The sequence below is a fragment of the Mustela nivalis genome (genome assembly GCF_964662115.1).
Source record: "Mustela nivalis genome assembly, chromosome: 12".
NCBI classification, from domain to species: Eukaryota; Metazoa; Chordata; class Mammalia; order Carnivora; family Mustelidae; genus Mustela; species Mustela nivalis.
The window spans coordinates 56,629,436-56,654,522 of record NC_139031.1 but is presented as its reverse complement, the minus strand read 5'-3'; the positions used below and the strand labels follow the sequence as shown (position 1 = coordinate 56,654,522).

At 36.1% G+C, this 25,087-nt stretch overlaps 1 protein-coding gene across 1 annotated transcript in view; it reads right to left on the bottom strand.

Moving 5' to 3' along the window:
- The window catches only part of MEOX2 (mesenchyme homeobox 2), a 63,729-nt gene that overhangs the window by 17,765 nt on the left and 20,877 nt on the right, over positions 1-25,087 (bottom strand). The window lies entirely within an intron of this gene.

Here is a 25,087-nt window from a genome sequence, read left to right as displayed (position 1 = left end):
CCTAACAAAAGGTATCCAAATGTCAAATCTTATAATGCCATTTAGAAATCATAATAATTTGGAGCATATTGTTCCATCTTTCTTCCTATGCTTTTTAAGGCATAATTAACATATAATATCTCATGTATCCTTATCATATACTTGAGATGTAGGTTATAAGACATTCTAGCATACTGAAGAACAGAATGTGTGCCTATAATGAAAACAAACTCCACATAAACAAGTAACAGGTCATCATACCAGCTCTAGGAGTTCAGATCAAATTTATCTTCAGGGAAATAGCAGCATGATGAAGGTTGATCTAGTAAGTGGTATGTTTGTGCTCTCTTAAATATTACTTCAATTCTCTATTTTAGAGTAGGTGCACACAAACTGTGACATCTTTAGAAGGTAAGAGTACAATGAAGTCTTCTATGAGCCCAAATGAGAGTAGTGAAAGGAAAAATGAAGGGTAATCAAAGATTACAAAGTGTGGGACACCTGGGTGGGTCAGTCAGTTAAGCATCTGACTCCTGATTCTGCCTCCGGTCATGATCTCAGGGTCATGAGATCGAGCCTGTACTGGGCATGGAGCCTGCTTGAGATTCTCTTTTTCTTCCTCTGCCCCTCCCCCATCTCTTAAAATAAAGGTTCCAAAGAATGACATTTTAATTTTTTTAAATTGACAAATGTGATACGGTATATTTTAGGAAGGACCTTTTTGGGGAGCATTGGTTTCTTCATCCAATGATGCTTAAATATGCTAGGTAAACATATTATTTAGTGTATACACACACACACACACACACATACACACACATTAGTGTTCTTTTCTGTCTGGTGGGGAAAGTCTAACTGAAGTCAAGAGGGTCCTCTATAATGGGAATCCATCAGACAAGGCACTCTAATGTAAACAGTCTGTTCTGACTCTTCCTAAATCTCTGTTGGCCGGATGTAAAGTTGTGTAGGCCTAGCCGCAGCAGCAGCTACAAAAAGTTCACATCAAAATTTTGGCACACAGGCCATTACTTTTCCTCTGAGGGATCATAGGGGGGATTCACTGATGCAGTGGCACCGTTGCAAATTCCTCAGATTTCACTGACCACATTTCTGGGCTTGTCACTTAGCCCTGCGCTGACTGACGCCCCACCTCGGCGGAGCAAGCTGGGCTTGATTCAGGGCAAGAGTGGTTTGTGACATGACACACACGGGCTTTACTGGATACTATGCCACTAGGACAGGATAAATTCCGTGATAGATGATGTGTGAGCTCTCAGACGGGCTGTGCTCACACAATGCCAACTTCCCCGTCTCAAAGTGGAACCTCCCTTTGTCATCCACTGACTCTTTTAAGCTACAGATTTGCCAACCTCTACATCTTCACAGCATTTAGCTATTCTGTGTGAGCGAAACTTGTTGATGACTGAATTTTTTTTAATTTAATCTTTCCATTGGCTGTCCTGGCAGACTGCAAACTCAGTCACAGCCTAGATTACTCAGATAAGTACCTCTCACAGGATCTATATTCTCACATGAATCAAAAGTATTATTGCCAATTTGGAGTCATGCTCAGTCTGAAATCTGCAGCTGATTATTCTTTATATGGGGACCATACTCCTTTCCTTTCTGTAAAGCAACTCTGGAAACTGACAGCAAAGCCAGAGCATTTTTTCTCATGAGCAATTCAATTTGAATGATTCATGATTAACACAGTTCCTTATATAAGCGTGAATGAACAAATTCACATTGAGGAAAGCCTGTTGCTTTATATTTATTTTTGAAATACTTTAACTTTTGTAGTATTCAAAAGTATTTCAAAATCAGTATGTTCCCACACACACACACAAAAATACACAAGTGCACAAAACTTGGGCCAATGCTTGTAAGAAGGTTCCTTGGAGTGGGTCTATATACATGCCCATCGTAACCAGAAATATACAACAGGAGGTTTATATATCCAGTGACTGAGTTTAAACAAAACTCTGGCTATAATTCAACATCTAAATCCAAAAACAATTTATTGAATGCCTGAATTGCAAACCAAAGTAGCTCACAGGGACTAAAAGGATGTGAACTGCACACACTTACACTTACCATAATTGCACATGGAATAATTACATTGTACCTAACTTGACCAAGAGTGGGTGTGTGCTTCCTGAATTCATCACCTGAGAGAAAGTGAACCCAATTGAGGTAGCACCAATGTTAATTAATTCTGTGTACACTTTCATCCGTGTAACTGTGATTCTGCTGTGGTTTTCACCCATGTTGCTGCCACTATTTCTTACCTATTGAAAACATGCTCCTTGGAACCACATTTCTGGACTTGTATTTCCTATGATCTTGGATTTTTAGATTTTTTCTCTTTTTTTCCCCAGCATGTCCTGAAGCCCATCATTTGCTGACCCTAAGGCCTCCAATGCTGTCACCTGACTAGTTTTTCTTTGGTGGAAAATGGGTGGGAGACTTGGACAAGGCTTTTGGCAAATTACACACCAGCTTCCATCTGTTTTCCAGCTGTTTCAACTGAGGCAAAAATCCCTCCGTTTTCTTCAACCTCCCATATCCTATGCCAAATGGTAGGTGTTGAGGGGGGAATCTGGAAACTGCCTTACTTTCTTCCATACAACCACAAACAAAATGTCACCATCTGTACAGTATATTCCAATGTAAAATATTACAATTGTTGTTTCTCGTCTCAGATACTTTAATGCACATGCGGGTGCACTCTCACACTCCCTCGCCGCTTGGAGGAAATGTTGACTTATGTGTTCAGGTACAGTTGGCAGTCCCAGTTCCCTAACCTTTTGCTCCCTGGGACTATGCTAATGGAAGAAGTCTGCAATACTTCCGTGGAGGATAAAAATTGCCCTCCAAGGATCATTTCTGTCTAGCATTTAGAACTTCTCCACATGTGACTTTTTATTTCCCCTAGTGCAAGAGGATGCCAAAAGATAATAATGTTTCAGTGAAGACAAGTAATGTAAGTGGTATACAATGCTTTTTAGCAAAAGAGAAATATTAAAGTATGATTGAGTATATTTTTTGGCTACCCTAGGTAAGCTTACTGACTTGTTTAAATGAAGAACATAATTTACCTATGTCTGTAAAACATCAAAATGTAAAGGAATGTCTCTATAGCTTAGACTACAATGAATATTTATTCCATATTGTGAAGGAAGAATGAATACTAAGCCATTGTCTATCTTCATCCTTTGCAACTTCTTGTATCAATGTTTTGTAATTTAATCAAAATGATAGGTATTCTTTTATTATTCACAAAGCTGCACAAATAGTTGGTATAGGAAGCTAATAATTATCTTTATGTGAACATAAGGATTGTGAACAGACGCAGGGAAATTTATAGAATAATCATAATGATGCTAGTATTTTCACATTTAAGTGGCAAATAGCCTATCTTATGGGAAATTCTTCCAACTTGGTACTCCAGTTTCTTAATGAGTAGGAATTTCAGCCTCTCCAGATTTTTTTTTTCCAGAATAAACAATCTTCTCCCAGGGACTCGTAAATCCTCTTGCCAATCCATGATCCCCTCTCCCGATTTGAGAACCATAGCACTAGTGAGCTACCATTACTAATGAGTAAGTCCGTTATATACTGAGATATTACAGGAAAAATGGGAGTGAAAACCACTATGTCAATCTGGAATAGGAAAAGGCACTGAAAACATCCACTGTATCTTGCACCTTTGATGTGAAAAAAATACAGCTATAACAATAGTTTTCCTTGGGGCGCCTGGGTGGCTTAGTGAGTCAAAGCCTCTGCCTTTGGCTCAGGTCATGATCCCAGGGTCCTGGGATCGAGTCCCACTTTGGGCTCTCTGCTTGGCGGGGAGCCTGCTTCCTCCTCTCTCTCTCTGTGCCTGCCTCTCTGACTACTTGTGATCTCTGTCTGTCCAAAAAAAAAAAAAAAAAAAAGAATGGTTTCCCTTTACTTATAAAGCAAAGCCAAATTTCAAAGGCCATTTTTTTAGTTTAGTAATAGTAACAGTAATGGTAATAGCTGTATTCAATACGCAAAAATTATTCTGTAGAGCTTTCTTGCTCATTGCCTCTTTGATTATTAGTCAATCATTCATTTCAATTCCCTATTTTCTGTGCCACCAATATATGAATCCATTTTTACCTTTTTTACAAGCCATTTTCATTTTACATGACTCCATTTTACCATTTTTACAGCCTCTTCTTAGTGGAGTTCCTTTGTTTTTAAAGAATGACATATTAACAACTGATTTTAATTTTATTACCTTGCCCCCCCCCCCATTTTTTTTTAGATTTTATTTATTTATTTGAGACAGAGCGCAGGAGATCTCAAGCAGGGGGAGCTGCAGAGGGAGAGGGAGAAGCAGGCTCCCCCAGGGAGCAGGCTCAGCAGAGAGCCTGATGCCCCTGCCTGTGCCAATGCCGATGCCAGCCTGGTCCCAGGACCCTGAGATCGTGACTGAGCCAAAGGTGCTGCTCAACTGACTGAGCCACCAAAATGCCCCATTACCTTGCCCTTCTTATTATTTATTTACTGTGTAGCTCTTTCTAATACTGAGAGAATGTCAACCTAATAGTTCTTCCTCTGTGCCATAAATACAAAGTAAAATACACAAAGAACTAACATATTCTGATGAAATTAATATTGTGCAATTCCAAATACATTTAATAAAATAGTATTTTGTTAAAAATTTAAAAAGAGGCGAAGACACACAAAATGGGAATACAGTGCAACTTACTTGAGTCAAATTTAGCATAGTTTTAGTTCTCACTACCAAGTTCAAAGTATTTAACACAAAAACAAACCCAGCATATGTCTTCTGGGTAAATGTAAACGTTTTCAACCTTGCTACATACTTCTAGGATTTAAAACTGGTTACAGATGCCCCAAATTGACTTTATGCCTCTTGCTATATCCCAGAGAGAAAACATAAACTACAGAAATATCATGACCATCTGCCTTTCAAAAGAAGGCACACATACATGTACATGTTTGAATTGTGCCTGCTAGCAATGGATTTCACAATAATCACCATTTGCACTCCAGTGGAACCCCAGTGAAGAGCTTTTGACACACAGCATTCCGTTACATTTTCCTGATCCTATTAGTTTAAAGAATGTACCCTTCCTCTGAGATCTCATCAAATGATCTTTGTTCCTTTCTTCCAGTGTTTACCACATTCTGTTACTATACAGATCCTTTATTTTCTTAACTGGAATATAAATGTTTGATGCATACTACAGTTCTCTTCTATTCAGCAGTTGGAGGCAAAAACAAAGATAATCCTGGCATTCACATTTACATCCCAATACATGCAGAAGCAACTGACAAGGGCATGAAGGGGATGCAAACTTCCATAGGCAATACCCACCCCTCTTTTGCCTCATATTCAGCTCTTACATCAGGAAGTGGTTTGGGATTACATGGTGTTTCTGTGTCCCTGGGAGAATAAGGAGGGAAAGAAACTTTTTTCAGAAAGTAAGGACAATAAGTAACTTGGGAGTGTCAGAAGAATTGTGACTTTTCTAATTGACTGTCAAAAGGGCAAAACGGATCTCTTAAGACTTCAGGAAACACCACACAGCTTTTGCAGTGAGGCACCCAAAAATTCAGTATCAGTTCTGCTAGCAGCTTGGTAAATTGCTTGGACATGGCACAGGAGGGCTTCCAAAAGGTTTTTGTTTTGTTTTATTTTTCTTTTAGAAGACAAGTCTGCATTTCCTAAGAGTGTGAAGGCTCGCATTTATGCCATGGTTCTGAGCCTTTTTTGTCAAATCACCATAGTGACTCTAATATATTTTTAGAGCAGTAACTCTTTTTTTTTTTTTTTTTTAAGATTTTATTTATTTATTTTACAGACAGAGATCACAAGTAGGCAGAGAAGCAGGCAGAGAGAGAGAGGAGGAAGCAGGCTCCCTGCAGAGCAGAGAGCCCATGTGGGGCTCGATCCCAGGACCCGGGATCATGACCTGAGCTGAGGGCAGAGGCTTAACCCGCTGAGCCACTGAGACGCCCCAGAGCAGTAACTCTTATAATAAAGTATGGAGCTTATTATTCATGTCCATATCTGCTTTACTTCTCTGAACTCTAGACTCCAGCTAACTTAAGATTTAAAAATGAGCTTTATTCATCTTCATATTCCCAATATTAAGCACCTAGTTCTGAATCTCTGCTGGAACTTTGATTTTCATGCTCTGGTTGTGGATTATGATTCCAGTGATAATTCTAAGGGATTTTGTTCTGTTATCAGAATTTAAATAACCTTCACCTTAAACAAAAGAGAAAGCATCACAGCAAAATTGTTTTATATTAACTTTTCAAAGCACATATACCAATTAATAGCAGATAGGGACAAGGAATATTACTTACATTTTTATATCTATAATGTTATCACCAAATATGTTCAGGTAGAAAAGCACCAAATCAGTGCCACTATTATAAAATTTAAAACCGAGGAGACTGGGGGCTCTGGGTGGCTCAGTTAGTTAAGTGTCTGACTCTTGGTTTCTCCTCAGGTCATGACCTCAGCGTCCTGAGATGGAGCTCCTGGCTGGGCTCCATGCTGGGCAGAGTCAGCTTGGGTTTCTCTCTCCTTTCCCTCTGCCCGCCCCCCACTCCCTGCTCTATCCTCTCAAATAAATAAATAAGTAAAGCATCAAACTATAGGATACTTTCATTCTGCAAACGGAACTCAACCTAAAACCTAAGAAATTCAGAATTTACACAGTAACTAGCAAACTTCTACTTTACACTTAAAATTAATGAATCCCTAAAAATATCTGTGTCACTTTTGATTAGTGTGCAAATAAAATTAAGCTTAAGGTTTAATTATGATTTTCCAGTGAAACTGTTGAAATGACAGTTTATAAGTCCTGTGGGATCAATGTATGGATTTTTGTTTTCTCTGAAAGTTTTTATTTAAAAATTTGATAAAACTTAACTAAAACTGACAATCCAATAAATTAGAGTCAGGGTGTGTGTGTGTGTGTGTGTGTGTGTGTGTAATTCTTTTCCTTTAAAGAATCCTGACAGCCATTTACATTGATTTAGATAGTTTAGGTAGGTAGGAATCACATTCTGCTTTGATGTTAGAGCATATAAAATGTTAGGCAAACACTATTAACTGGGTTTAAAAAAAAAAATCGGGTCAGGCTTATTTACTAAACAAATAAGCATACTCTCTTAAATACTGTGCACTTACTTGTTTGCTTGGAACTACTGTCTACTAATAATTTTCCTCACATAGAAGGTTTGAGAAGTAAATTACTTATTTTTTAACCTCAGAAATAATCATATTAGAAGATTAATGGCAAATAATTTATAAATTGATTTTGCCTTAATTTCATAGGAGAAAAGAAACTATAAAAATAATAATATATTAAAGTAATAAAAGAAAATAAAAACAATCATAAAATCCCAACCAAACTAGGGTTCTGGCCCACGCACCGAGCAGCAGTTAGTTTCCTGCTAATTACTGTTGGTAGAGTTAAATGTTTTGTGATCTATTTATTTATGCCAGCTTTGCCAGCAAGAAAGCAAGCAGTCTGGGGTGACTCATTTGCATTAAAGTCAATTTGTGATTATTTTTGTAAAGGGATTTTCCCAACTGGAAGAAGCATAAGAATTTAGGACTTACCTTTATGGAACACTACCTAAATCCCTTCCACAAATAGAATTCTGTTCACACTGACTAGGGAACACTTGCTTTCTATCACATAACTACATATATAACCGACCAATCACTTCTCTGTGATTAAATCAGCTTCTTGTGTGATTCGATAATTTACCTAAATAATAAAGAGTAAGTGTGATGTAAACATGTTTCAGCATATTATGAAAATGACAAACGTGCTGACAGATCTCAAAATGTACAAATCATATTACCCTTTTTCTCCTCATCATTATTACTACTACTTACTCCTTATATATATTTTGAGTTGGGAAAAACTGCAGTGAAACTTACTTGGAAAAAGTCTAAAACAGGAGATCGGAGTACAGGGATCAAACAATAACTAAGAAGGATTTCTGACGATAAAATGTTAAGAACCGCTGGCCTGTGCCATAAAGGATATGCAAGCGAAGGCGGCTGGTGGCAGAGACCAGTGAAGCCTGAATGGTTGCAAGAGTCTAAACGATTATGAATAAGAGAGGAAAAGATGAGGCCTTCATTTAGCTCATAAATACTATTCTGAGAGATGAAAGAAGAGCTTGAGTTCAGAGAGACCGATTCCAGAGTTCTATTTCTCGGACAAAGGAAGGTAGGAATGATACTCAGGTCCAGAACCTGCCTGTCTATGGAGAAAGGCGTATTGGGAACTGACAATATTGTTGAACTGTGCCGGGCTCAATCAGAAAGTGTCATTTTTATACCAGCTTGTGCTATAATCTATCTCGGAGCCAGGTATCCACGGCCTATACTCTGTAGGTGTCGTGTGCTACATACATACATGAATAATTTATTGTGTCATGTGCTATCAAACCATTCAACTCAACATAATACTTATCCTAAAGTAGCTTACAATCAAGGTGGGAATAAAAGCTGCTAAAGATAAATCCACAAATAATTTTAAGTAGTTATTTGGGGTATAAGATCACCATAGCTGTTTATTAAAATTCAATGTTTGGAGATGTAGAACCTGTGTTTCTGTCAGACCAGTTTGTGGGAAAGAGTGAATAATATCGCAATTACTACATTTGGGGGGGCAATTATAGAAAGATACACACATATATATTTGCATATATAACAGATTCTAACCATCTACCCATGAAGCCTGTCTTTCTTTCTTTCTTTCTTTCTTTCTTTCTTTCTTTCTTTCTTTCTTTCTTTCTTTCTTTCTTTCTTTCTTTTAAAGATTTTACTTATTTATTTGACATACAGAGAGCACAAGTAGGCAGAGACATAGGCAGAGAGAGAGGGGAAGAAGCAGGCTCCCCGCTGAGCACAGAGCCCGATGCGGGGCTCAATCCCAGGACCCTGGGATCATGACCTGAGCCGAAGGCAGAGGCTTAAACCACTGAGCCACCCAGGTGCCCCATGAAGCCTTCCTTTAATCCCACATATGGTATGAAACATTCTATAAAGTCTTAAGAATCGCTATACAGGAAACTTCTAAAAGACATTTTTAAAAGTCTTAACATACAATTATACATTTGATATAGAAACTCAAGAAGTGCAGTTATTATCTGTACATCCATAAAATTTTAGAAGCTAACCTGAATGTACACTAAAAGAATTACACTAGGAAGGTAGCTTTTGCTGAAGTTTAAAAGTAAAAATTATCATAATATACTACATGTGAAAAAACTTCTACACCTATTTCTAATCTCTACCAAGACAGTATACAAATGGTATGAAGTTAACTTAATGAGAGAGTGAGGCTTTCATCTAGGTTTGGCAGACAATTCACGGCTTGTAATTTTACATCAGTTTGAGGCACTCCACCAAAACTCACAATTTAATGATTTTTTTCACACGTCATAGATCACAGCCTATAACTTTTGAAATGTTTCAAAAGCTTATGAAGTTTAGATGTTAAATAGCATTTAGTCTTCCACTGCACAGTGGAAAGGGGCTTGAAGTATCAGCATTTTTGTTGTTCTTAACACCTGTGAGTCGACACCTGTGTTGTACAGAAGACATGTACAATTTGCTCCTAAATGTAATTTTCCAACTCATACACACATGCATGTGCACACACACACACACAGATAGCATATCGTCTGCTTATCTTGTAATAATTTTCAATCAATGGAAAAGATCTTAGTACACATTTTTTAAAGTTTTGCATTGATTAAACAGAATTGTGATTATAATTAAAGCTGTGTAAGTTTATAACTTTACATGCTGCTTCAATTTTTCACATATTTGGAAAGGAAGAATGACTTGGGGGGAAAGTAGCAGGACCTTTGAAACCAGCCAACCTGAGTTAGAAATCTACTGTTGCTACTTACTAACTGTGTGGTCTTCTGAGCCTGTCTTTTGAAATTCAGATTCCCCATTTACAGAATCCACATGGGATTGTTGCTAAGAGGAAAATTAGGGAATTTAGAGTGTGTGTATATCTAAGATGTAGAACCAATGCAATAATATATGACTATTATTAATAATATTATTAAACTAAAGATAGATCCCGAATCAGACTTAATTAACTGAAATTTTTACTAAATCACATTAGACGTTTAATTTTATATGAATCACTTAACTGGCTTTTCACACCTAGCCTTTAGTGAAATACATCTTGATGTGTTTGTAAAAATGAAATTGATTTTAAAAAGGAGGTTATTATATTTTTTTTTAGCTCTTTCTACCAATACATATTTTAAAAGACCCAGCTGTGCTCATAATTTCTTTGGCCAATCAGCAAGGTTTAATTATGTTTCTTTTAAAAAAATAAATGGGTTTTGCAAGTCTGTATGATTTTATTTCTTTCATATTTTCTTTTTATAGCTTTAGTACTAAAAAGTGGATTCAAAATTAAAGTATACACTTTTTTCTGAGTCTAATTAAATGGCACTATCTTTTATTTTCAAAGTAAGCCAAATAAAAGTGTATGTTTGTATGTATGTAAGTATATACACATACATACTTATACTCAAAACATTTAAAATATTTTATTTTCTTCAATCACTATCGGTCACATAGGCATGTAGTCAAATTCATGCACATTTCTGGTACATATTTAAAACATTTGTAAAAAAAATTGTATATTTTAAAATTTTCAATCACTTGTGCAATATTTGAATCTTCTTTTTGAATGATCTGAAATGAATTATACCCAGTTGCTATTGGTAGGAAGGGAAAAGTGCTCTGGTTTGTGTAAGTTGCCACTTCCCATAATGTAAACACTCTCACCTTAGTGAGTTTCAAGCCACTGAGTTAAGGTGGTATCAACTGGTTCTCAAACTTCCCCAAAATTTTAACAACTGACTTCCAAGAGTCCCTACTTAAATGACCCCAGCAGAACAGTAACACCTTACTACTTCACAAACTAAATCCTGGTATTCAGAAACTAGCATAAAATCATGAATAACAATGTGTATAGTAATAAAAGAAAAGAAAGATCAATCGGGCTAAGAGCATATGCTTAGCTAATTTGGAAATAATCTCAAAGACTAGACAATACTATTTACAGCAGTATTCTGAAGTTCATCTACAAAACTAACAATTTTCTACAATTTATTAATAACCCTTATTGTTGTGTTGATCTGATAATCAATTCACCAACATGGGTAAATCACAGAGACTATGCTCATGCCATTGTCGGCAAAGAAAGGCCAGGAGTTGCTTTAAATAAGTGATGAAGATTTATTTTTAATCTCGTGCAACACAGAGTAAACCACGGCCAATCATAGATTATTGGGGTATCCAGCAATAATCACCACATCTAAGTGCTTTGTTGTTTAAATGAAATACTAACTGTGCCAAACCTAAAGCACAATATAAAATACATCAAGAAGAAAGGGACCACCCTTCAATGTTCAAATACTGGAAACTAAAAGTATAGACATGGTCTCATACCAGTGAAAAGAAACTCCAAACTTCCCACAACTGCAATAATATTTTCCTTTTAAGATGGAAATTGGACTTATTTTCTCTTGAAAATTTTTCTACATTGAAATCACTTAAGGCAGTTACAACTTAAAACAAAGAAAAATGTAAAAAATTATTTGGAAAAAGACAAGAGAACACCCGAATTGTCAGGACTGTCAGCAAAGCAAACAGCATTTCTCAGATGGTCTCTGGACTATCGTGCTATTTTAAGTACCACACAAAGTAAGTAAAAAATACAAAGCACCTGGTCTCTCAGAAGAAGTTGGCTTACAAATATAAACAGAAGGAAAATTACACAGAAACAGACATAAACCTTGTATTCTAAGGAATGTATATGAGTAGTTTTGTGTCACACGCATTTTAAGGGAGTGCATGTGTGTCTGTACGTGTGGCAGGACTAAAGGGGAAGGTTTCCTATTTTTAAGCTTACACTGAATTACATCAGGGAATCTTCTATAATGGGTACCTATATGAAACATTGTAAATGAAAAAGTATGTGTTTATAATTAAGCTCCATGTTAGAAACTCCACGATAAATGTTAATTAATCTATACTAAGACACTAAGCTTTCTGGGGATAGCTGTGGAAATGAAAATGGCAACAGGCGTGGCACAAAACCTCAGGGGCTGTCTCTATCTAACCACCTAACAGTTGTAATCCGTTTATCCTCAGTTTACTGCCAGCCTCGAAGATTTCTTAAATGAGTAAGTAAGATAATACACATGAAAGTGCTTCACAGATGTCCCCATAAATGAACAGTTTTACCAGAAATAAAGTTTCTAAAGCACTTCGAGATATGTTTTCACAATATAATTGCATTTTTTTTTTTCCTCTCCAGACCTCGGATGAAGTGACATTGGCTTTGTATTACCATCTCTCTCACATACCTACTCATTTACCTCTTTCCACTCTGGAACATACCATTTCTCAACTGAAGAAGACGCTATCTTTGCGACATAGAAAAGTTTTGAAATTCAGCTTGATAAAGTATATGAAACAGTAAAATCCATGCTATTAAAGATCTGGGCTACTAGAAATACTGTATTTAAGTGATTAGGCTTTAAATGCTTACTATATTACAAACAGATCTTCATCACGTGCTTAGCTGGCTGTCAAGCAATGTCTTATTAAAAGTACTCCGTGGTACTTGAGAAGGTTTTCATAATGAAAAGAGAAAGCTCTATAATTCCTAATTATATTTAATCACCAATTTGAGAAGAGCTCTAGTATTTTTCACTTAAATAAATCACACTGACCTAAGATTAATATCCAAAGTATGAAAGAATAATGATTTAGTGAATCCGTGTTAACCTTTCCTATGATAATAATTTATTTAAATGAGTGTTTTCTCTTTATTGCTAGCTCATTATCCTCATGGTACTATAGAGAATGTTGTTCATATGTCAAAATATATTTGCCACACTAAATGCAATTTAGTCACATATTCTGTGTTTATACACATGTGGATACTCACCAAGAAACAAATACAAAAATAAATGTGTTATATGTTAAACAAGCCATAACTAAAGGTTACACTTTACCTAACATTTATAAATAAGACTCAAATATTGGAAAAATTCCTTAATTTAGGTATTTCAACAGTTCTGTGAGAAGAAAGTTTTTAATAGCTTAAGTAAAGTCTTCTGATTGTGATTATGCTCTAAAAATATCAAATGAGATTTCTGTTGAGAGGAAGAAATCACCATGCAATTCCCACAAACCTATGATACTTAAACATGCATAAAATGAGTGTAGGAAGAACACTGTGAATGCTCCTTTTAACCAATAATCCAGGTTTGCCTCATGAGCCCACTATAACATTATCTCAGTGAGGTCTCTGTGCTTCCCACATTAAAATGGTAAGACATTTCCAGACATATGGCTCAAAGATATGTTTTAGTAAATTCTATAGCTAAATTCAACAAGTTTGTTATGCAAAAGTCTACTTTGATGGCTCGATTTCTTTGTCTTCTCATATTACACCATTTCCTTTCCTTAGTAATTGTATGCATTAAAATAGCAAAATCTCAAGGATCATGATCTAGGTTCTAAAATGTAAAGACAGGAAGCTCAATTTTATGGAACATGAAACTAAAGCTGCTGTGGATGGTTTTATGTACTAGTGGCAGTTCTGCAAAATGGAGACTTTTAATTATTTGTAATAACCAACAACAACAAGAAGTCACAAAAGTTTGTTATTGTACATTTCCTTAAATTGCTGGAACATAATCTCTCACTTTTAAAAAGATAATCATTTACTAAAACAATAAGATATTTAAAGATTAATTAACTTCACCTTTTCTAGGATTACCATGTATGCATTAGCTCATCCTCTAACAAAGATATCACTTCAGAACTCTAATTTACTTTAAACTCCTCAATTTACAAACCCTGTTTTGAAGAGCTCATCAGACAAACTCAGATAATGGAAACATAATAATCTCAAAAGAATTGCCTTTATTCACTCATTGAAGTGGGAAAATCTGGCCTTCAAAATGCTAAATATTAACATGTTGACCCTATTGGGCTAGTGACATTCCCACAGCATTCAAATTTATCCTTATGACATGTACTTTTAAAATTACATTACTACACATTGGATAATAAGTATCAAGAATAAGCAAGCTTTTGTCTTTTTTTTTATTTTAAAAGTCTTTAAGATTTAATGTTATATTGGCTTCTCTGATTTATTATCAGCAGTATGAATAATAGATGCTCACAGATAAAGGAGAGCTACTTTAAAAGATAAGACCTTATTAGCATTATTTCACTGAGCAACAAGACAGTTTTGAACATTCAATCATGATATAGGAGAATGCCTTCTTTTTCTTCAAAAAATATAGCTACACATAAAGAATGATTTTATGCTGTTGTGGATGGGAGGGAAAAAAAGGAAAGTGAGGCTCACATGACACAGTAAATAAATGACAGATTTCATCTGGAAGTTTTAACATGGCTCTCTTGTTGGAAGCTGTATGATCACTGCCGGGATACAGAGGAAAGGATAGCGAGCCAGAGAAGGGGATCTGGGTCCTTTATTGTTACCATTAAAGTCTTACATAAAACTGTCTCCACATTCCATAAAAATGCCATGGAGCTTCAGGAAAAATACAGACCTGAGACAATAGTTTATTTTGGCTGGAACTGAAGTTCCAGAACTGAAGAGTTACTGCCAGAAATAGGAACCAGCTTTGAGAAAAAATTTAACTGAGCTAGGATGCAGCGAAAGTGCTGCAGCATTAATACCCTAGTGCTTGGGGATCTGAATCAAGGGTCCTTTGTTAAGAACCCTGCAACATAATTAATCATACAGAGGAAGTAAAGAGCTTTGAGGTTGGAGTCTAGTTACCCAGGGAATTCCCTTTTCCTCTGGCACCCACTTGCCAGTACAGCTATAAAATAGGAGCAGAAATGTCTCACTCTGTAAATGATTAATATAGCTGATTTACATGAAATTAAGTTGTTCACTGGCTAAGCCATAGTTGACCTGGGTTCCAGGGAGGCCCTCCCACAACTTCCTGAATAACCAAAGCAAGTCACCATCTCTGGGCTGCCCCATCTCTGCTCTCCCTACCCTTCCCTCTCAAAATGGAGAATTCTCCAAGGGCCGTGTTTCTCTAAAGAATTTCCATAACTAAACCGTTCACAATTTTCAAGGTGGCGATTACCATATGAATTCCACCCCACAAATGTTTATTGACTATGTAAAACATATTGATAAGTCATACATGTAACTCATTAAGGAGCTTATAAAAATTGTGTATTTGTATGTGTGTGTGCTTGTGTGTGTGCATGTGCACGCAAGTGGTACAGATACCAGAAAGATTTTTTTTTAAATCTCAACAATAGCTCAAAATACCAAAGAACAGCTTGGTGCCAGAAAAGAGAAACACCTATGGAAAATCAAAGAAGAATTAAAAAAAACAAAAACAAAACAAAAAAAAAAACTGCATGAAATTGAGGGGTCATGAAATGTTTCATGAAGAGATTACATTTATGATGGTTCTGAAAGAAAAGGCAGAGCAGCTACGAGAGAGAGCATTAGAAGGTTTTCCAGGTCATACGGACACTAAGGTTAGAGACTGAGTAATGGGTACAGAAGAGGGTTAATAAGGAAGAGATGATTGGGATCATCCCTGAAAGATAGGCTGAAGCCATATGATGCCTTGAAAGACCAGCAGAGGGAATGAATTAGTAAATTGTTGAGCAGCAAAAAAGTGTTCTCAGGGTAGGGCTCTAGTTTAACAGAGAGCCTGATAGCAGATAGAAAAGTAAAATGGAAGGCCTTCAAATTTAGAACACACAATAGAGATTAAGGGGTGGGATGGGCCTGTATATTTTACAAAACGACTCATCCTACCCTCTCAAAGTTTGTAGCTAAAGATCAAAGATTTTGAAAATCAACAACAAAAAAGTGGTGAAGAGCTCCTGCCTGCCCCACCCTTCCAACCGCCTACTGGGCATTCCTAAATTTTTCCTAAAATTTGTCCTGCCAGCCCCTGCAAGCAACCATTTTGAGTTAAATTCCCCAAACTAAACTAGCTTCCTTCTCCAACCTATCTGTGGCACAAGTTAATCTTCAAAGGACTTTGATTCTTTCTACTTGTCTCCATCCCCCACAACCTATTAGTCACAATGTTCTGTGTCCTTTTCCTTTGAGATAGGAAACAATACCAGAGTCAGGTTCAGCCTCTTGTGCTAAGATTGCTACAATAATCACTTAGCCCCATCCACATTTGTTTGCCTGCTTTCTAAGTACTTCTGAGATTGCTCTTATGCTAGTTTTAAAAAGTATGCTTCTATTACATCAAGGAAGCTATGGTAGGTCTAAATGATGCTGGTCTCATGATGGTATCTCAAGAATATCTCAAACCAATTCCTTCTCCTGCAAATGCAATTATTCATAAAAGGTTTACTGAGCACTTCCTATGTGCCAAAACTGTGCAGGATATTGAGGGGACAAAAAGAGGAGTAAGAAATTATCCCTGCCCATGAGGAGCACACAGCATTGACAAGGGAGAGAGAAAGGGAGGGGGAGAGGGAAAGAGGCGGGAAGATGGAGAAGAAAGAGGAGGAGGAAGAAGAGGAGGAGAAGGAAAAAAAGGGGAAGAGATAGAGACCAAAAAACCGCAGTGGATTCCAATTATTCTCTTCTTTGTACTCTTCTGTACTTAGAAATTATGAAATACGAAATAAAATAGATTGGGGGAAAAAATGACAAGACAATGAAGGAGGTGCTAATAATGCAGAGAGATTTCCACTGTGGTTTAAGAAGCGAAGCAGTGAATCTGCCTGATTTTAGTTATGATGAAATCCACACAAGGCAAATGCAAGCCAGAATTTGGACATGGAGAAGAGTTTTCCTAAAACACAAAGTGGGAACTGCATTAAGGCCAAAGTGAACAGAGAACTTTACAGAGCCCCTGGAATATACCCGGAAAACTGAGTACCTCAAAGTGCTAGGAACCAGCATGTGGGAAAAGATGGGAGAGGAGGTCAGGGTAAGCCCATGAGAGCCTTTGATTTCCATACTGGGTGTTTTCTCTTGATAACAGAAAACCACTGATGGTTTTATTTTTATTTATTTATTTTTTTAGTTTGAATTCAACTTAGCATAGAGTGTATTATTAGTTTCAGGGATAGAATTTAGTGATTCATTAGTTGTGGATCACATCTGCCATTGATGGTTTTAAAACAGGAAGTTAAAGATTGATTTTGAATGCTTAATTTTGGTATCTATAAATAAAGTATGATACATGCTCCCTCTCGGCTGCTATGAAAATCTTCATGCTCCTATCCAGAGTAGTTAAAGGCAGGAATCATTTAATATATCACCACCAGTAGGCATTGAACAAAAACCAATCAATAAATTCTAGCATAATCTTGATGGTCAAAGATGATAAGCTATTGTCTCTGGTGAAGTTCCAATGGAGTATCATTTCTAATCACTGAAAAAAAAAAAAAAGGACGTACTTTAAGAATATAATATTTCTACAGGATTCTTAATTGTTGGCATAATAATAACAATAATGGTTAACCCCTAAGTATTTCTTATTATGTGCCAAGCTGTATTGTAAGCAGCTACATTTAATGGCTTAAGTAATCTTTCATTTCAGGAATAAGGAAACTGAGACACAGAGAGAATCAGTAACACATACAAGGTCACATGGCCAGAAAGCACACAGCTAGCTAGGCTTTAATCCTGAGGAATCATCAAAGTCTGTGTTCTTAATCACTGCACAGGACAATCTTGTCCAAGTACTCCATTTTGAACCCGTATCAAAAGACATTTTACTGAAAGAAATGCAAAATTAAGGAGAAAAGACCACTGTGAACAACAGTTAACATCTTGTAACTTCCCAATCTAAAAACTTCAAATTCATACATGATTTCAAAATTCTCCAGGTCTTTAATTACATAGGTTACCACATCATTAATAGTCCTACATGATTACAATTCCACTCCTCCAACATATGACCACTGGACATCAGCAAGCATATCTTGGGAAGAAGGAATAATCTAGAGCTCATCCAATGCTTAACTCATCTTCTTCTAAGCCTCAGATTCTACCAACAAGGGATCGAAACAGCTTACAAAATACCAGCTGTGATAGTGTGATATTATTATTGAATATAATGATATTAGGTGTCAACTGCTTCGGACTTACGGGCATCTCAGCAATAAATTCATTTTCTTTTGACTTTTCTTAAAATTTGTTTCAAATACAGTTATTTTTAAATTATAATTCTGCTCAAAAGAAATGATGTTAGGTGAAGTATGATATTCTTAGGATGTCTCTTTAGAACGCTGTCACAAAGTGTAAAACTACTATGTAAATTACTCAGGTTTCCTCAATACTCTCAATTAATTAATTTGTAATATTTTTAACAAAATATATATAACATAAAAGCATACAACATGTGTTGTGACATCTTTTGTAAATATCAGTCAGGTAAGCAGATCTTCTATTCTCAGCCCAAAGAAGTTGTTCCTATTTGAAAGCAGCACTAACATCTCCACATGGGAAGAGAAAATATCTACTATGAGTATGAATAGTATCATGGCCCATAGAAAGAGTTAAAATAAACTTTATGATAGTAGAGTAGCTGTAAAGACATCCTACAGAACTACCAAGCCATCATATTTTTTAATTAAATGAACCTTTTTTGAAATAATTTTTGATTCACATGCAATCCATAAATAACACAAGGAAGTTCCTGGGACCCTTTACTCAGTTTTCCCAGTAGTCATCTAGCTAAACGAGAGCACAATATCACAATCAGAATATTGGCCATGAAACAGACAGGATGTATCCTGTCTGTACCATAAAGAAGCCTCATGCTACTCTTTTATAGCCACACCTAATTCTCTCTGGACCCCACCGCTTCTTTAATTCCTCGCAGCCACTATTCTGTTCTCTATTTTTATCATTTTTGTCCTTTCAAGAATGTTCTGTAAATGGAATAATATGGTATATAACCTTTGGGATTGGCTCTTCTCATGGACCATAATGCTTTGGAGATTCATCTTAGTTGCTGAGATTCATGGACAGTTCCTTCCTCTATGGCTGTCCCTCTTAACAGGGTCTTGCACAGGGTAGAGGTTGTTTTGCTTGAATAGAGCAGTTATTCCTGTGTTCAAGTATCTTGTTGTGTTCAAGTATCTTGCTCTGTGAAGCTTACCCCTTTCCTGGACCTTTGCCTAAAGATAGCAGACTTCTATTGGAACTTTTTATGTTTGTGTTTGTTGGGTGTTTTGAGGTGGCTGGCTTCTTCAGCTCCAAGTCTGGGACTTAGAAAGCAAAAGTAAATGCAGGTGATTCACCACCACGTCATTCTTGGGTCTCAAAATCACTAACCATTCTGCTTTCCTGTCTACCTTTCAGAATCTTCTTAGGTTCATTTTGTATACAATATCCAGTGTTTTCAGTTGTACTTAGTGAAAAGAATCGAGAAAAGTTCTCCAGAAAGATTTATTCTATCTTTCTGGAAGCAGAAACCCCCAATACTACTTTAATGTATCAACTTATTTATATACTGTGCAATGTTATTTTAAAATATAAGTGTGTCTTTTTTTGCAAGCAAGCAATCTCTATATGTTTATTTACAAGTATAGGGATTATTAGTAGGAGAAAAGGAAATGATCTTACAGTCTCGTGTGTACAGAGAATGCAAATTCCATTTCTATGTCTGTTTTATGTTAAAGGATGCCTAATGCCTAAACACTTGAGAGCAGAGTAGATCAAATACATTTATTTTTAAAGTTGATGTAATGTAGATCCTTTATTCTCCTACAACTATTCAGGTACTTATTTCATTCTTTTATCAAACATTTGAACAAAAAATTTTTGCCAGACATTGTCATAGGTACTCGGAGCTTAAGACTCAATCCCTGCTCAATCAAGTTTAGGAGATAAGGATTAATAACTAGTTTTAATGCAAAATGACTCATTCAAAAATAAAAGGTTGCATGATAGCTACAAGACTTACGCGAGGAAGACAGTGAATATATTTTCTTTTTTGTTTCAGTGACTACCTTTGCTAGGGTGACTTAAGGATGGCTTCAAGGAGAAAGTGACATCTGCAGTGAGATTTAAAGAATGCATTTCTGTAGATACAGAAAGAAGGGCTTTCCAGACAAAAAGAAAAGCAAGAACAAAGTCTTACAAACCCAAGAGTACAGAATGCCCTTGCCTTGCCTTTGGAAAGCAATACTTTTCTTAGACTGAAGGCCAGCACGTGCAAAAGGCTGGAGATTTGGAGAAAAAAACTGGAAAGAGAGTGTGGGCTATAAACAACATGGAACATATTAATTTGACGATTTTAATCAGGGTAGGATTAGATAGGTGTGCCTGAAGAGCCGAAACCTGACCTTATTCTTTAGAACCTTTCCACTTATACCTCCCCACAAAACTTTCTGAATTCAGGCACAACTGACATTTTAGACCCAATAATCCTTTCTTCTGGGGACTGTCATGTACACTGGAAGATATTTAACAGAATCCTTGGCCCCTAACCACTAGTTGCCAATAGCATTCCACACATGAAAATAATTCGTCTCTAGATATTACCAAATGTCTCCTGGTTCAAGAACAACTGAGGCTGCCTTTGAGTTCCAACACTAAGCTTGACGCATAGTCAGTGGTCAAGGAAAGATGTTTAAATCAACCATCACACCTGCATTTAAAAAAAAAAAAATTAAGAAGGAAGAAGCACTGGGATAAACCGGGGAGAAACTCTTGTAATTATACAGTTGAAAAACTATATTCTAAACGAAGAGATTAGGGCATGGGGTTATATGAAAAAATGATTCAGAATGGAAAATCGGTAGTTTTTGGTGACAAAATACATGAATAATTCTACTATTTGTAAGTGGCTTTCTTCTTTCCTTATCCAACTTGTCATGATCTATAGCTGAGATCTTAGGTTTAAGCTAATAAGCATGGTTTGAGAGGGGAATATTCAAATTATTTCAATTTTCTTCTTAATTGATGAATGCATTACCATTCATTAAATGGATTTGGTTAAATGGGCACCTACATAATATATGGGGCCTGAGCTTTGAGACACTTTCTGCTTTTTGAATCAACCACACATTTTGAAAAAAGTACAGCACTTTGCCAATGAGAGGCACTCAATATGCACATTATAAATGATTGAAAGACTGAAGGAGTTGGGGAGATGAATCAATCATCTTAAAAATATGATCAACCATTTCAAACTGGCATTCTTAAATGGGTTTTCCATTTATGGCTGGGCAAACACACACAGTTCCCTGTGTAACACAGAATGTATTTATTATACGCCTGGCAGTGATTAGGGCAGTGCTCTGTATCGCCACGAAGGAAAGTCACTCTCTGAAAGACGCTAATGTCACAAAACCTAAGCCTATCATTTTGGCATGATTAGCACCACTCTGACGACTTAAGCTAACTGACAAATTTCCGGAACCGATAATGACTGGCTGAGGTAACAGATACAGGTTCTCCTACCATCACAGTTCTATTTAATCACATGAGATAACATTATGAAATGGAAAGAGTCCAGTTAAATAGGTAAGATGAAAATAATTTCATAGTTAGAGCTATGCAAAGGTGACTATTTCATTTTTATTTTAGGCAAGGCCATCCTTACACACTGGAATTAAAAAGGACAAGATCCCTGCTCCCCCACATTATAGTGTATTCTCTTTTTGCATGTTGACTAAGGGAATATGGAACAGAAAATCAATACTGCTACTGCTATTTGCCTTCTGGATTACGTTGGAGAAAACAATAAAATAAACTCTATATAAATACAGAGCAAATCAGTTGTTCTATATTTAGCAGCTTTGAGGTCTTCAAAGAACACACCATCTTAATGCTACAAAATTTTTTCTTTTGGGAAGTTTTTGGGTTTTAGTGTTTTTTTAGTTCTCCATTTTCCTAAACTAAAAACAATTAAGTATATTTAGGAAAAAAATCTCAAATTGACTATATTTATAATCAACAAAGAGGTGTATATATCAAATGGCTCCTACAGAATGAGGAGATTATCAGCTGTACAATATTCTAATGAGGTTTTTACTACTGGTAGAACAGAATTTTTTTTTTTTAAGATTTTATTTATTCACTTGACACAAAGAAAGAGAGCACAAACAGGGGGAGCAGCAGGGAGAGGGAGAAGCAGGCTCCCTGTGGAGCAGGGAGCCCATGCAGGGCTCAATCCCAGGATCCTGGGATCATGATCTGAGCCACAGGCAGATGTTAATTGACTGAGCCACCCAGGTGCCTGCAGATCAGAACTTTTGAATGAAATGGATTCAAAATAAAGGAATAAAGATAGGGCTGAGAAAATTAAACATACCTTGTAAGCTGCCAGGCAATAATATTTTTCAAGGTTAAGTAATGTATTAATCCCCTATAGGAATATGCAGACTTTTAGTTTCCATAGTCTTATAAGCCAAATTTTGATATTTTTGGCTTGGAAAAATGGAGCAATCCCCCATTCCTTCAAAAGTTTCCAATCCTAATATTCACACAGAGCAGTGACTGATATTTTTGGTAATGTATTTGTATTTCATCTTGATATTCATAAAGAATGAAGCCACTCCAAAAGATTTATGATTGCATGTAGTGCATAAAAAAATTTAAAAACAGGGGTGCCTGGGTGGCTCAGTCATTAAGCATCTGCCTTCAGCTCAGGTCCTGATCCCAGGCTTCTGGGATGGAGCCCCACATTGGGCTCCTTGCTTGGTGGGAAGCCTGCTTCTCCCTCTCCCACTCCTCCTGCTTGTGTTCTCTCTTTTGCTGTGTCTCTATCTGTCAAACAAATATATAAAATCTTAAAAAAAATTTTAAAAACACATTCTATTAAATCAATGAATATTTCCCATAATTAGAAATCAATAAACTCAAAGACAATGTATTCTTCATGTTCTGGATTATCAATGTGATAGCAAAGGAAGTCCTAGAATTAAAAGTCCTCTGGACCTTTTTATCAAATAACTCAGAGATGTACAAATATACTAACATAGTGGTCATTCCCACGTCTGTATATAGCCAAAGATATACCTATGGACAGAAAATCAACTTTCCCATTGTAGCTCCAAATGACTAGGGCCACACAGAACATACTTTTTCACAGCCACAAACTGCATTTTGTTTAAAAGTATCAGGAATCTCTAAAAACCAAAATAATTACATATCTATCGATGAAAAGGTGGAGAATGGAACGATTTAATTTTCAGGAAGGCAGAATGAGATAAGAACTTTCGTACTGTGGCCAAATCTGTTACTGTCAAGTGAGAGAAATTTCTACAGTAACCCATATTTTAAAAATATTTTATTGAAGCATAAATGACATAACTATATTAGTTTCAGGAGTTCCACATAATGACTCGACCTTTGTATACACTACAAAATGATCATCACAATAAGTTGCTACCATCTGTAACTATACAAAGCTACATTTTTTTTTTCACTTGTGACGAGAACTTTCAAGATTTTTCTTAGAAACTTCCTATTTGAAATAAAATGCTATTGAATATAGTCACCATGCTGAACATTACATTCCCAAGTAATGATGATCACTAATCAGCAGGGAGATGCAAATCAAAATCACAAAGAGATCCTACCTCATGCCTATTAGGATAGCTATTATCAAGAAGAAAATGTAATAAAAGCTGGCAAAGTTGTGGAGAAAAGAAAACCCTTGTGCACTGCTGGAAATGTAAACTGATACAGCAATTATGGAAAATAGTATAGGGGTTCTTCATAAAAACTAAAAGTAGGAATACCATTTGATTCAGTAATTCCACTTCTGGGTATTTATCCAAAGAAAACAAAAACACTAATTTGGAACAATATGTGCACCCCCATGTTCACTGTAGCATTATTTACAAGAGCCAAGATGTGGAAACAACCTAGGTGTCTATAAAGGATTGAATGCAAGGATAAGATGTGGTACATACAGTGTACCCACATACAATGGAATACTATTCGGCCATAAAAAGGAATGAAATCTTGCCATCTGTGACAACAAGGATGGACCTTGAGGGTATGACCTGAAGTTAAATAACTCAGAGAAAAATAAATGCCACATGATTTCACTTGTATCTAGAATCTAAAAAAACAAGTCAAATGAACAAACAAAACAAAATACAACTCATAGATACAAAGAATAGTTTGCTAGTTGCCAGGGGGTGGGAGCAGTGTGGGATGGGCAAAACAAGTGAAAGTGATCAAGAGGTACAGGCTTCCAACTATAAAATAAGTAAGTCATGGGGATGCAATATACAGCATGATGACTAGAATCAATAATACTGTATTGCAAATTTGAATGTTGCTAAGAAAATAATACTGAAAATGTCTGAAGGGCATAGCACTAAATTTATTTTTAAAACAACAAAAAATGTGTTTTTGGAAGGCAGAACTATTATAAATAATTGCACAGTGCAGGCATCCTTAAAATAAGGACAGACTAGTATAAGGAAGGCAGTAAGAAGGTATAACAGCAACATTCCAGTCACTGAGCTACTAGAAAACACAAAACAACTTGCAGTTTTGGTCTCCCAAATTATACTCCCAGGCCTTTCAACATCATGTCTTAGAAGGGAAGAAAAAAAAAAGAAAAAAAAATACACACATACACCGAGTTAAGAAGTTTATCAAAATTTGAGATAAAGAAAATTTTTAGTTCAAATGAAAACTTTAGTTTGGGTTAGTTGTTTTTTCGATTTGTTTTTAATATTATGATTATTGAAACAAGTAATAACCACAGTTACATGTGCTCCAAGAGCTAATAACTACAAAGAAAAGACATAGGTTGAGAGGATTGGCTCTGTTTGTTAAGACAAATTCTTTAATCAAAAATAAAGGATGCAGGCAAAATTTAGAAAAAAATAGCAAAGTATGCCCCCTTTTAAATTTAATTTTGGGATATATGTTCAGTTATTCTTTTAATGACTATTTATTTCCTTTGTATGTTCTTTGATTTTTGGTCTTTCTAGGAGTTTTGGCACTTGTCTTCTGTTTTTACTTCTGCCCCTCATGTGAAATTATATTTCCCTAGTGAA